The sequence below is a fragment of the Bos indicus genome, chromosome 3, assembly GCF_029378745.1.
Source record: "Bos indicus isolate NIAB-ARS_2022 breed Sahiwal x Tharparkar chromosome 3, NIAB-ARS_B.indTharparkar_mat_pri_1.0, whole genome shotgun sequence".
Lineage (NCBI taxonomy): Eukaryota > Metazoa > Chordata > Mammalia > Artiodactyla > Bovidae > Bos > Bos indicus.
This window is the reverse complement of record NC_091762.1, coordinates 3,397,894-3,413,467: the sequence shown is the minus strand read 5'-3', so window position 1 is coordinate 3,413,467 and position 15,574 is coordinate 3,397,894.

Sequence of the window (15,574 nt, the reverse complement as noted above, 5' to 3'; positions counted from 1 at the left end):
TGTGGAGATTCCTTAAAAAACTGGAAATAGAACTGCCATATGACCAAGCAATCCCACTGCTGGGCATACACACCAAGGAAACCAGAATTGAAAGAGACACATGTACCCGATTGCAGCACTGTTTATAATAGCCAGGACATGGAAGCAACCTAGATGTCCATCAGCAGATGAATGGATAAGAAAGCTGTGGTACATATACACAATGGAGTATTACTCAGCCATTAAAAAGAATGCATTTGAATCAGTTCTAATGAGGTGGATGAAACTGGAGCCTACTATACAAAGTGAAGTAAGCCAGAAAGAAAAACACCAATATAGTATACTAACGCATATATATGGAGTTTAGAAAGATAGTAATGATAACCCTGTATGCAAGACAGCAAAAGAGACACAGATGTATAGAACAGTCTTATGGATTCTGTGGGAGAGGGCGAGGGTGGGATGATTTGAGAGAATGGCATTGAAACATGTATATTATCATGTGAAATGAATCGCCAATCCAGGTTCGATGCATGATACAGGATGCTTGGGGCTGGTGCACTGGGATGACCCAGAGGGATGGTATGGGGAGGGAGGCGGGAGGGGGGTTCAGGAGTGGGAACACGTGTACATCCGTGGAGGATTCATGTTGATGTATGGCAAAACCAATACAATATTGTAAAGTAATTAGCCTCCAATTAAAATAAATTTATATTTAAAAAAGATTTTTAAAAATCTTTATGACATCATAATGCTATTAACTGGCAGTGCAGTGTAATGAACTTAAGTTCCTTCAACAAGTGTTGGGCATTACAAGAATATACAAACATTTACATAATGAATAGGTCCCTGGGTCCCAAGGAGCTCACAGTCTAGTGGAGAAATGCATAATTATGGTGCATTATGATGAGAATTATCATAAAGTGCAAAATTCAAGGAACTCTAGGGTAATTCCATCTGGAGGAATCCAAAGAGGTCTAGCATGCACGCTAGAAGGAGGAAATTTGAACTGGGTTTTGAAGAGTGAACAGGAACTTGCAAAGCCAAGAGCATACAAGAAAAAGAATCCAAAGAGTTAATAATGTAAAGAGACCAGGGAACACTGTGTCAGCAATTGCCAGCAAGCACCTAAGGGTCTATCGGTAACAAATGAGTTTGGGAAGGAGGTTGGCTCAGATCCTAAAAGGTCTGGACTCACACGTGTTAGGAAGATTGACCGTCATCTGTCCACAGGACAATGGTGAGCCATTCAAAGTTTCTGAGCAGAGGAGCAGAGCAATTAGAACAGTGTCCTGACAAAGAAAGATCACTCTGGAGGCTTTGTGGCCAACAGATTAATAGGTATCTGGGTCTGAGTAGATTTGATGGTCCTGAATATTTAATTAAATGAATTTCCTAAACACAAAAAGTATGATACATTTTAATGTGTTTTTGTCTCACTCTCTCTCTCTCTCTCTATGGCAACTAATCTTAATTATCTCAGAACTCCTAGGTCAGGAAGATATCTCACCTGTTTATCTTCAGAGGGAACAAACCAAGGGTTTACTCTGAGTATTAAATATCCATTTCTATAGGTTTAGGATTTAATTAAATAGCATTGAAATTCATATGCAGGTTACTGAAAGTGAAAGTACCTGGAAACAATAGAGGGGAAAATATTTAAAAGTTGCCACATTGAAACATTATTATTAAAAGAACAGAAAACTCTCCTTAAAAACCAATTCATTGTACCCTGGTGTCTTAATCTGTTCACGTCGCTATAAAAAAAATTGCTACAGACCGAGTGTCTTACAATAGGGATTTATTGCTCACGTTCTAAAGGCTGGAAGTCCAAGATCAAGATGCTAGAATATTTGAACAAGGGCCCTCTTCCAGGCTTCAAGCTTCTTACATGCATACATGGTGGAAGGGCCCTCTTTTATAAGGTATTAATTCCATTCATGAGGGCTCCACCCACATTACCTAATCGCCTTCCAAAGACCCTGCCTCCTATCATCATCACATTGGTCTTTAGGCTTTAACCATAGCACCAGGATTGCATTTGCTACAGGTAAATTCATGTCCTTTGGGATCTTAGAGCATCTTTCCCCACTAGAAAGAAAATCTGTGAAGGAAATATGATCCAACCTCTACCTGCTGGTCTCTCCACACCTGCTCCCACTCACCCCTTCTCCCCCACCACATACAGGGGCATACACCCAACACGTGTTATAATCCCATCCACCACTGTGATTTGGCTGAATCCAAAAGTTTAAAGAAGTCATCCCAAAGCAAAATAAATTGTGGTAATCATCCAGGACAGCAGACAGGTGGAAGAGGAAGAAACCTCAGTGGAGTCTAGCAAAAGGAGTGGACCCTGCACCCCAGGTGGCTCTGTGGTAAAGAGCCTGCCTGCCAATCCAGGAGACACGGGAGATAGGGGAAAGATCCCCTGGAGGAGGAAATGACAACCCATTCCAGTATTCTTGCCTGGAAAAGTCCATGGACAGAGAAACCTGGTGGGCTCTAGTTCATGGGATTGCAAAAAGGAGGACGCAACTGAGCATTGCATCATGTATAGCAGGATGTGCAACTGGATTGTCGTCAATTCATTCAGGAATCAGAGCACACGTGGCACCTGCCCAGCCCTGGCCCAGGCACTGGGAATGCTAAGAGGGACAGCTGTCTATCTCTTTTGATGCCTACTGCAATTCCATAATGGCTTAAGCATTCAGAGGAGGGAAGCTGAGGCTCAGAGATGCCAATGCACTTCAAGATGAAGGATCCCAGCTTGGGAGTGGAAGGCAGGGGTGGCAGAAACAAGGCAAAAGACCAAAGTGAAAGCTGCACACTGAGCCACTAAGTCTGAGCACAATGTCAGGAGAACACAAGTCACAAAAGAAGCTCCCAGGCTAGGGGCCAAATTTGCACACAAGGACCCCAGATGAGGGGGAAGAGCACTGTCTAAGCAAGAAGCCAGACAAACCATTATGTTCCCCAAAGACCAACTTCACACTAAAAGCTTGTATAGATGAGATAGGTGATAGACAGACAGACAGATAGACAGGCAAACAGATATGCAGATAAATTGAAATGGATTGACTTCTTAGCTGCAGCAAAGAGGTTTAGGAGTCAGTGGGTATCGTGGTAAACTATGTAGCAGCCTCTGGAAACATAATGAGCTAGGTTCAAATCCCAGCTCTACTGCCTAATAACTGCAAGTAGGTTACTTAATCTTGCCATGTGTTAACAGTACTTATCTCAAGGACTTGTGAGAATTACATGAAATAATGCATTTCCTGTGCTTCATATAGTTCCTGGCACTCAGTGAGAATCAGTAAAAGTGAGTTGCTGCTGCTGCTGCTGCTAAGTCGCTTCAGTCATGTCCGACTCTGTGCGACCCCATAGACGGCAGCCCACCGGGCTCCACCATCCCTGGGATTCTCCAGGCAAGAACACTGGAGTGGCTTGCCATTTCCTTCTCCAATGCATGAAAGTGAAAAGTGAAAGTGAAATGAGTTAGGCCACTTCAAATTCAACAAGCCCAAAAATGAAATCATTGGTTGTTTTCACAAACCAGTTCCTTCTGCACCTGGATTCACCAAAATCAGGAGCCATTCTCAATTCCATTTCTCATAACTTTCCCCTTTCTCCACCATCTTCATCAACACAGCTAGCATGTTCAATGAATTTCTATGTTCAGTGAATATGTTCATATTTCTGTGATGCTAAGTGCCATAGAAAAATCTTTAACTAAGCAGAGAATCCCTTTTGAGGAAGGTACTATCATTATGTCCATTTTGCATTTGGGGAAATTGAGACAGGTTAACAAACTTGTCCATGGTCATTCAGCTAGCTCCATTAGACTAATTTCAAAACCCATATGCTTAAACATTGCACTGTATTGCTGGAACCAGATACAGCAGATTCCAGGTTCTGGGAAAAACATCTCAGGCAAACATCTTACTGTTCAGGCCATGTGCTCCCGGGGACCTGTGCAAGCCTTAAAACGACCTTGCTTAGTAAAGATTCACCCATACTTCTCCGAGGCAGCTCGAGGACCTGAATCTGTCTGCTTTGTACTGGTTGTGGGCATTCCGTTCCTTCTGTTGTATGCAAAATGAATGTCCACAACTATCTGAAAAGACTACTAAAATTCCCCTCCCTTAATCTCTGGAGCGGTGAGCGGTGGCTGCGTGGTGCTGGAGCGGCAAGCGGCCGAGAGGAGCTACCCCACGTCCAAGGTCAGTAGCAGCCGTGAGGAGATACCCAACGTCCAAGGTAAGAGAAACCCCAGCAAGACAGTAGGCACTGAGAGAGGGCATCAGAGGGCAGACAGACTGAAACCACAATCACAGAAAACTAACTAATCTGATCAAACAGACCACAGCCTTGTCTAACTCAATGAAACTAAGCCATACCCTGTCGGGCCACTCAAGACGGACGGGTCATGGTGGAGAGGTCTGACAGAATGTGGTCCACTGGAGAAGGGAATGGCAAACCACCTCAGTATTCTTGCCTTGAGAACCCCATGAACAATATGAAAAGGCAAAAAGATAGGACACTAAAAGACTAACTCCCCATGTTTGCCACTGGAGATCAGTGGAGAAATAACTCCAGAAAGAAGGAAGGGAATGAGTCAAAGCAAAAACAACACCCAGTTGTGGACGTGACTGGTGATTGAAGCAAGGTCCGACACTGTAAAGAGCAATATTGCATAGGAACCTGGAACGTTAGGTCCATGAATCAAGGCAAATTGGAAGTGTTCAAACAGGAGATGGCAAGAGTGAACATCGACATTCTAGGAATCAGTGAACTCAAATGGACTGGAATGGGTGAATTTAACTCAGATGACCATTTTATCTACTACTGCAGGCAGGAATCCCTTAGAAGAAATGGAGTAGTCATCACAGTCAACAAAAGAGTCTGAAATGCAGTACTTGGATGCAATCTCAAAAACGACAGAATGACCTCTGTTCATTTCCAAGGAAAACCATTCAATATCACAGTAATCCAAGTCTATGCTCCAACCAGTAACGCTGAAGAAGCTGAAGTTGAACGGTTCTATGAAGACCTACAAGACCTTTTAGAACTAACACCCAAAAAAGATGTCTTTTTCATTATAGGGGACTGGAATGCAAAAGTAGGAAGTCAAGAAACACCTGGAGTAACAGGCAAATTTGGCCCTGAATACAGAATGAAGCAGGGCAAAGGCTAATAGAGTTTTGCCAAGAGAATGCACTGGTCATAGAAAACACCTTCTTCCAACAACACAAGAGAAGACTCTACACATGAACATTACCAGATGGCCAACATTGAAATCAGATTGTTTATATTCTTTGCAGTCGAAGTTGGAGAAGCTCTATACAGTCAGCAAAAACAAGATTGGGAGCTGACTGTGGCTCAAATCACGAACTCCTTATTGCCAAATTCAGACTTAAACTGAAGAAATTAGGGAAAACAACTAGACCATTCAGGTATGACCTAAATCAAATCCTTTATGACTACACAATGGAAGTGAGAAATAGATTTAAGGGACTAGATCTGATAGAGTGCCTGATGAACTATGGACAGAGGTTCATGACATTGTACAGGAGACAGAAATCAAGACCATCCCCAAGAAAAGGAAATGTAAAAAAAGCAAAATGCCTGTCTGAGGAGGCCTTACAAATAGCTGTAAAAATAATAGAAGCAAAAAGCAAAGGAGAAAAGGAAGGATATACCCATTTGAATGCAGAGTTCCAAAGAATAGCAAGGAGAGATTAGAGAGCCTTCCCCAGTGATCAGTGCAAAGAAATAGAGGAAAACAGTAGAATGGGAAAGACTTGAGATCTCTTCAAGAAAATTAGAGATGCCAAGGGAACATTTCATGCAAAGATAGGCTCGATAAAGGACAGAAATTGTATGGAACTAACAGAAGCAGAAGATATTAAGAAAAGGTGGCAAGAATACACAGAAGAACTATACAAAAAATCTTCACGACCCAGATAATCACGATGGTGTGATCACTCACCTAGAGCCAGACATCCTGGAATGTGAAGTCAAGAGGGCCTTAGGAAGCATCACTATGAACAAAGCTAGTGGAGGTGATGGAATTCCAGTTGAGCTATTTCAAGTCCTGAAAGATGATGCTGTGAAAGTGCTGCACTCAATATGCCAGCACATTTGGAAAACTCAGCAGTGGCCACAGGACTGGAAAAGGTCAGTTTTCATTCCAATCCCAAAGAAAGGCAATGCCAAAGAATGCTCAAACTACTGCACAATTGCACTCATCTCACATGCTAGTAAAGTAATGCTCAAAATTCTCCAAGCCAGGCTTCAGCAATATGTGAACTGTGAACTTCCAGATGTTCAAGCTAGATTTAGAAAAGGCAGAGGAACCAGAGATCAAATTGCCAACATCCGCTGGATCATGGAAAAAGCAAGAGAGTTCCAGAAAAACATCTATTTCTGCTTTATTGACTATGCCAAAGCCTTTGACTGTGTGGATCACAATAAACTGTGGAAAATCCTGAAAGAGATGGGAATACCAGACCACCTGACCTGCCTCTTGAGAAACCTGTATGCAGGTCAGGAAGCAACAGTTAGAACTGGACATGGAACAACAGACTGGTTCCAAATAGGAAAAGGAGTATGTCAAGGCTGTATATTGTCACCCTGCTTATTTAACTTATATGCAGAGTACATCATGAGAATTGCTGGGCTGTATGAAGCATAAGCTGGAATCAAGATTGCTGGGAGAAGTATCAATAACCTCAGATATGCAGATGACACCACCCTTATAGCAGAAAGCAAAGAGCAATTAAAGAGCCTCTTGATGAAAGTAAAAGAGGAGAGTGAAAAAGTTGGCTTAAAGTTCAATATTCAGAAAACTAAGATCATGGTATCTGGTCCCATCACTTCATGGAAAATAGATGGGGAATCAGTGGCTGATTTTATTTTTCAGGGCTCAAAAATTACTGAAGATTGTGATTGCAGCCATGAAATTAAAAGACGCTTACTCCTTGGAAGGAAAGTTATGACCAATCTAGATAGCATATTGAAAAGCAGAGACATTACTTTGCCAACAAAGGTCCGTCTAGTCAAGGCTATGGTTTTTCCAGTGGTCATGTATGGATGTGAGAGTTGGACTGTAAAGAAAGCTGAGCACCAAAGAATTGATGCTTTTGAACTGGGGTGTTGGAGAAGATTCTTGCTAGTCCCTCGGACTGCAAGGAGATCCGACCAGTCCATCCTAAAGGAGCTCAGTCCTGAGTGTTCATTGGAAGGACTGATGTTGAAGCTGAAACTCTATTTTGGCCACCTGATGCGAAGAGCTGACTCATTTGAAAAGATTTTGATGTTGAGATGGCTGGATGGCATCATCGACTCAGTGGACATGAATTTGGGTAAACTCCGGGAGCTGGTGATGGACAGGGAGGCCTGGCATGCTGCGTCCATGGGGTTGCAAAGAGTCAGACAGGACTGAGGGACTGAACTGAACTGTATTGCCTCCCACCCAGCCAGTCCCTAGATAAGCCCCATGGATTCTCCTTGTTTAGTTCGTCTTGGATCTATTTCTTGACACTGCCCTACAGCCACAGTGTGCTCTGCTGAGGCCCAGGTAGTGCTGTGGGTTTTAGGAATGGAGGCATGGGAATCTTTAAATGCCAGCTGATGGAGACATTGACCAATGCTGAGTCTCTGAGCCTGAGAAAGGGTGTTGCTGAGCTAGAAGCAGACCCAGTGCAAAGGGTGGGCAGGGCACTGAGGCCAGGGAGGAGAAGAGTACATTATGTGTGAGGTACATGGGGCCTGAAGTGAGGGGGTGGGAGTGGAAATGAAAAGAAAGCCTGGATGCGACAGACATTACCTCACCAGCATAAATACTCTCGAGGCTAGAACATGGTTTAATAATTCTGTTACTAGGGCAACAGCAAAAGAATCTATCTCAGAAGGAACCCAGCGTGGACTGTTTCTGCACAGGAGTGTGGCAGCTATAAGCTGGGAAAACAGAGGTGAAGGCTAGTGGCCTGATGACACAGCAGGATGTATGGACTAGGATCTTCTCACAGGCATTTTCCTGACCTTTCATCCTCTACAGGTGGGAAGAAACATGTGAAGCAAGCTCTCCAGGAAGGAAGATAGCAAGGTCATGAAGCAGAGGCTATCTAAGCCCAATGACAGACTAGAGACTCTGCTCCTGAAACTTAGATTAATCCCCACCACAAAAGGGAGGGCAATGCCTTGCCTGCATCTGCTCTTTTGGTGAAGCTGAGCAGGATCCTGTGGGGCTCCTGCTCATAGAAGCCTTTCTGTGTCCCCCATTCCCTGTTCACAGGGGACGGACTTCAGGCTCCATGACCTTCCCTGACTCCAAAGGGCAGATTCAAACAGTTGCCAATAAGGAAAGGGAGGGGCTGCAAAGACAGGAGACACGTAGCGAAGAAACAGTACAGCCTTGGGGCAGGGTCCTGGTTCCCCCTCAAGGGACACCCATAACAGTGTCTTCTGAGCTCTTTATAGAACTAAAACCCCCCAATAAATGAAAGACGTCAGCATTCTTCATGCCGGAGAAGACCTCCTGAGGCCAGATTAAAAGGAGGACAGGCCCTGCACACATCCTAATCTTATCAGAAAACCTGCCCTTGACCTATGACTATAAAACTCCTCACCACATCCTCCCGGGTTGGGACACACAGCTTTCAGGGCAGGAGCCCACTGTGTGCCCCTTTGACTGGCAAAGCAATAAAGCTCTTCTTTGCTACTTTACCCAACACTCTCTCTCTGAGGTTCACTTTGGCAGCAGTGCACAGAGGCCAAGCTTTTGGCATCAACAAAAGCTCTCATGGAAAAGAGCTCAGGCCTGGCAATGGAGGCAAAAGCATTTATCACAAAGTTAACCTGCTGCCCAGCTATTTACTTCCTATGAATTGGTATCACCGGGACTATGGCCAGGCCTTAAAGGTCATTTTTTCAGTCTGTCCAGGAAGTGAAGTGCTAGGAGGACCCTGCCCATGGGAGTGGGTCTGTGAGCTCCAAAAGGAAGTACTAATGCTCCTTGCAAGGCTCACATTTACCCTCGGCTTTCTTCCTATGAGCTCCCTGCTTCTCCCCCTCCCCTTTATCATCTGCCCTTGCAGAAACAGCACGATGAGATACTCATGACATTCCACTTAGCTCTGACAAGAACTTATAGCCTTTGAAAAACACTAGGAAAGCTTTGAGACTTAGAGACATTCTCGCCAGCCTCACTCAGGTTGAGTGCCATGCTTTTCAATTTCCAGGCCAAATACCAGTTTGACCACCCTACACAACGTCAGGTAGAAAAGTCAGTAGCAGTTGTGCTCAGAGTGTTTACCTCCCATATTACATATTTTCTTGAAAATCTGTCCACAAGGAATGCTGAAAAAGAAATAGGACTCCGTTTCCTTCAGTCCTCCTCCTGACTTCCCATGAGCCTATGGGAAGTGTAGATTAAGAAGCCACCAAAGGCTTTCACTGTATTTGAATTTCAGTGTTGTTGTCGACTCACTAAGCTGTGTCTGACTCTTCTGCAACCCCATGGAATGTAGCCTGCCAGGTTCTTCTGTCCATGAGATTTCCCAGGCAAGAATACTGAAGTGAGTTGCTATTTCCTTCTCCACGGGATCTTCCCAACCCAGGGATCAAACCCAAGTCTCCTACATTGGCAGGTGGATTCTTTACTTCTGAGCCACCAGGGAAGCCCATTAGAATTTCAGTATAAAATACTAAAAGAACAGGCAAGGAGGTAGGGCTAGCCACACTTGATTATGAAGAGATAGATTTCAACTAGAATGGTTTTGTACTATCAGGGGCTTTGATAAGTATTCATTGCCCAGTGGTTTGTAGCATGTTCCACATTATATTCAAAGGAATTCCTTCTTATGAGAATAGCTATATGGGGAATTCGATTCACCTCAGGATTTAATGAGTCAGCTGCTTCAGGCTTTGTCACTCATTTTTTGAGTAAGCCTAGGCAAGTTTTTTTCCCCTTTTAGCTTATTTGCCTGAGAAAAAAAATGTATACAAACAATCTCAATCTTTCTTATAAGAATTTAAAGTGAAAAGTCATAGCCTTCTGAAAGACAAGAAACCCCAAAGCATATATAAATCCTACGGCAATAGTGGTTTTGATATTGTCTGAAGTCAAGATACCATTTGGTGCTAGGAGGTGACAATTGATTCTATGGTGTCAGTAAAAACAACATGAATATTTTGAGGCATTTGTTCATGATGTAACTGTAAGTTTAGTAATTAAGGGCTTGCACTCAGAAGTAAAACTTTCTGAAACAAATTCCACCTCCATCACTCACCACCTCTGTGACCTTAGACAAATGGCACCTCCTAGAGCTTCTTTCTGGAGAAGGAAATGGCAACCCACTCCAGTACTCTTGCCTAGAAAACCCCATGGAAGGAGGAGTTTGGTGCAGGCTACTGTCCATGGGGTCGCAAAGAGTCGGGCACGACTGAGCAGAGAAAGAGAGAGCTTCTTTGTCTTCATCTGTAAGATTCAGGTCATGCTATGTGATTCACTGGGTTGCTGGGAAGATCACGTGCTTGATACAAGGGGATCAGTTCAGTTCAGTTCAGTCGCTCAGTCATGGCCAACTCTTTGCAACCCCATGATTTGCAACACACGAGGCCTCCCTGTCCATCACCAACTCCCAGAGTTCACTCAAACTCACGTCCATCGAGTCAGTGATGCCATCCAGCCATCTCACCTTCTGTCGTCTCCTTCTCCTCCTGCCCCCAACCCCCTCCAGCATCAGAATCTTTTCCATTGAGTCAACTCTTCACATGAGGTGGCCAAAGTATTGGAGTTTCAGCTTTAGCATCATTCCTTCCAAAGAACACCCAGGACTGATCTCCTTTAGAATGGACTGGTTGGATCTCCTTGCAGTCCAAGAGACTCTCAAGAGTCTTCTCCAACACCACAGTTCAAAAGCATCAATTCTTTGGTGCTCAGCTTTCTTCACAGTCCAACTCTCACATCCATACCTGACCACTGAAAAAACCATAGCCTTGGCTAGACGGACCTTTGTTGGCAAAGTAATGTCTCTGCTTTTCAATATGCTATCTAGGTTGGTCATAACTTTCCTTTCAAGGAGTAAGCATCTTTTAATTTCATGGCTGCAATCACCATCTGCAGTGATTTTGGAGCCCCAAAAAACAAAGTCTGACACTGTTTCCACTGTTTCCTCATCTATTTTCCATGAAGTGATGGGACCAGATACCATGATCTTTGTTGTCTGAATGTTGAGCTTTAAGCCAACTTTTTCACTCTCCTCTTCCACTTTCATCAAGAGGTTCTTTAGTTCCTCTTCACTTTCTGCCATAAGGGTGGTGTCATCTGCATATCTGAGGTTATTGATATTTCTCCCAGCAATCTTGATTCCAGCTTGTGCTTCTTCCAGCCCAGCATTTCTCATGATGTACTCTGCATATAAGTTAAATAGGCAGGGTGACAATACACAGCCTTGACATACTCCTTTTCCTATTTGGAACCAGTCTGTTGTTCCATGTCCAGTTCTAACTGTTGCTTCCTGACATACAGATTTCTCAAGAGGCAGGTCAGGTGGTCTGGTATTCCCATCTCTTTCAGAATTTTCCACAGTTTATTGTGATCCACACAGTCAAAGGCTTTGGCATAGTCAATAAAGCAGAAATAGATGTTTTTCTGGAACTCTCTTGCTTTTTCCATGATCCAGCGGATGTTGGCAATTTGATCTCTGGTTCCTCTGCCTTTTCTAAATCCAGCTTGAACATCAGGAAGTTCACAGTTCACATATTGCTGAAGCCTGGCTTGGAGAATTTTGAGCATTACTTTACTAGCATGTGAGATGAGTGCAATTGTGCGGTAGTTTGAGCATTCTTTGGCATTGCCTTTCTTTGGGATTGGAATGAAAATGGACCTTTTCCAGTCCTGTGGCCACTGCTGAGTTTTCCAAATGTGCTGGCATATTGAGTGCAGCACTTTCACAGCATCATCTTTCAGGACTTGAAATAGCTCAACTGGAATTCCATCACCTCCACTAGCTTTGCTCATAGTGATGCTTTCTAAGGCCCATTTGACTTCACATTCCAGGATGTCTGGCTCTAGGTCAGTGATCACACCATCGTGATTATCTGGGTCATGAAGATCTTTTTTACATAGTTCTTCTATGTATTCTTGCCACCTATTCTTAATATCTTCTGACACAAGGGGATAGTGAATGGTAGATACTGTGTTATATTAAATCACATGCAATCTTTCTAAGAACCCCAGAAAAGCAATATTTGTCATCCCTATTTTATCAAAAAGGAAACTAATATCCCTAGAAACTAAGGTATGTGTATAAAGTCATTCAATGAAGTCTTCTCATCTCAGAACTCACACTGTACTGCATACAGTTGTCTCTCCCATGCTGAAATCTACAAAAAGATCCCATATTTTCCTCCCATATCAATGGGCTCAGGCAAATCACAATGTGAGTTTCAGGCATAATGACTCTTATAGAAGACTAGCCTTAGGCAACAGTGTATAGATTTGTTACAAGCTGAAAATGTGATCCTATCCCTCCAAAACAGAATGCAATTCTGAGGCTTCCCCTTGGATTCCTCTAGATAATGAATGCTGCAGAAGCGCGTAATGTGGAGAAAGCCTAAAAACAAAGGCATCCCTGGGGAACACAGCAACTGGAGTGATTTTCTCTGGTCTGGACTCTATAAGGGTCCAATCTCCTGAGTGGGAACTCAGGCAGCCTGAAGGGAAAAGACAAAAATAGTTCATACCAGCTGATACTAAAAACAGACCCAAGGCTCATTATAGGTAGGTAGGTAGGTAGATAGATAGATAAATGTACATATTTGACCCAGGCTTCCCAGCTTATCTTAGGAGTTTTTTTTTTTTTTTTTCTTCCAGTCTGACTCATTAATTTTTATCTGCTTTCCATAGGACTTGCCCCAAGCCTCATACCCACTGAGATGACCTTGCTGAAAAGGGCTCAGATGATGTCCTAAGTCTGGAGTGAATTGAATACCATAGCAGGTCCTACAGAAATGTCGTTGGAATTTTGACATCCTTTAGACCTCAGCTCACTAAATTTCCTGCCCAGGAAGCAGGGCAAAATACTAACTTGTGTGCCCCTAGATCCTAATCCCATGCAAGTACAAAATTGAACACATGAGCATTTTTACCTTAATGACATATGTATTATTTTCTGCTATTTTTCTCCTGAGTAAATTAATTTATGTCAAAGTTTTGCACTTGTACCCATGCCTCCAGATGGAGTATTTCCTGGACAGACTTTCTCACACCGTGCTGAGCACTGGGCGGTTGCTTGAACCTCTGTCCCTAGTGTGTGGGTCTTAGAACTTTTAAGCATCTGTCCTCTCCCTGCACAGGCTTGGTCTTTATAGAATTTCACATTTGGAAGGGCCCTTAAGAAACCATCCTATCTTATTTCACAGAAAGGAGATCAAGGTCCTGGAAGTCACAAAGTCATACTGCTTCACAGTGAGAGAAATCCAAGTGCCTCGGTTGAGTCCACGTTTCTCTATGTCACCCTGTTCTTTCCTTTTATAATTCCAGGGGCCTTTTGAATCTTGAGAGAGCTGTTTGGAGATGCATGGGTACCTGAACACAGTCGTTAAGCTGAGAAGTCAGTGTCTGTAACAGATACAGCTAAAAATAGGAGCCTGACCAAGACCAGCTGCAGTGAGAGAGACTGTACTGATACCAGGGCTTCTCAGTGTGGCCACCTGATATTCCACCTGTGCTACCAGAAGGATGGCCACGCCGGCCACCTAGGGGGCAGAGGAGGTCTCATAAAATAGCTGTTCATACAAAGGACAACTTAGCTGCAGCTGAAGCTGCTAGAGTAGCTCACTGGGAAGATCAAATTCTGTCTTTGCAGCCTCTTGACAGGTCGGACTACATGGTGTGATTAGAAGGAATAGGAAGTCTTTTATCTTAGCCCCGAAATTCTTCCCTACTGGTTCACTGAGTGGTGCCTGGAACCTTTCCATTATGAAGGAGTTTGGAAGTCCTAAGGGAATATGGAAATTACCTTGTCCACCTTTCTGAATATATAGATGAGAAAAATAAAGCCTCAGAGACTTTAAACAGTTCTACCTAAGGCAAACAGCCTTGTCCAGAATCTCTCGCAGGATCCCTGAAAAAGTAGTTTAACAAGAATGTTCCTTGAAAAAAGAATCTTTAAGTTTCTGAGATCAGGTAGTCTTGGAAAGACTACACTCTCAACTCCTTTGTCTCATTTGGGCATCCTCTATTTAACGCTTATTTACTCAGTCTCAAAACAAAGAAAACATTTTAGGGATCTGATCTAACCTGGCCATGCTGAAACTAGCCTGTGGATAGTTAGACTTCAGGACCAAAAAACACACAACTAGCTCAAGCCAAAAGACTATTCCTTGAGGTCAACCACTCATAAAACTTTGTTAAAATGGTAATATTCCAAAGAGAGACACAGCTGTTGGTGTTGGTCAATAAACTGTTTTATTTGTCTAAGGCTTTTCTAAGAGACAGCACTTGAATCATATAGCCAAACAGGTAAGCCTGGGCCAGAGGCTACTGTCTAGAGAAAGTTCATCTACATGAGGGGTTGAAATTCAGTAGGGCAACCTGGAGACACTGGTTCCCTGAGGAAAAGGAGTCTCAGAAAGAGAAAGTCACTGAAGAAGAGGTGGACGTCCCTCAGTATGTCAGTCTTTGGATCCATTCATGTTGCTGCAAGTGGCATTTCAGTCTTTTTTATGACTGAGTAATATTCTGCTGTACATGTGTGCCACTTCTTCTTTATCCATTCCCTTGTTGATGGACACTAAGTTGCTTCCGTGAACTGGCTATGGTAAACAGTGCTGCCGTGAACACTGGGCGGCATGGCTTTCGAATTATGGTTTTCTCTGGATATAGACCCAGGAGTGGAATCGCTGGATCTGATGGCAGCTTGGGAAACTGAGATTGACATATACACACTACTATATGTAAAACAGTAAACTAATAAGGACCTACTATATGGCACAGGGAACTCTACTCAGTACACTGTCACGACATATAGGGGGAAAGAATCTAAAAACGGTGGATATACTATAACTAATTCACTGGGCAGCACAGCAGAAACTAACACAAAATTGTAAATCAACTTTACTCCAATAAAAAGTTTTAAATAAAAAATAAAAGCACTGAGAAGATTTTTTAAAAGAAAGAAAGAATAGGTGGAACATCAATAAAAACACTCCACTCAATGAGCCTTGGTAGGCCACTCAGCGATCATCTCCCATTAAAAGGAAACACAACACACACAGCCCCAGCTGAAGAAAGCATCCCCACCACACACCACCATCAAGCTACACCTTTGCCCCAGCCCCCAAAAGAAACAACCACTTTGGAAATTAGTTCTTCTCCGTAGATTTCATGTACCAAATTCCTCTCCTGGGCAATCATGTAAAATCTAGCCAGGAATTTATTTTTTTAATTATAAGGAGAGGGTGATGCTTCTATCAATAAACTCCTGCCTCAATTAGTACAATTATCATCTGGGTCATTATTTTAAGTGTTTGAAATTTCTGCTTAAATAAGGTCACTTTCAATTCAGTAAACACACCAAAGTCA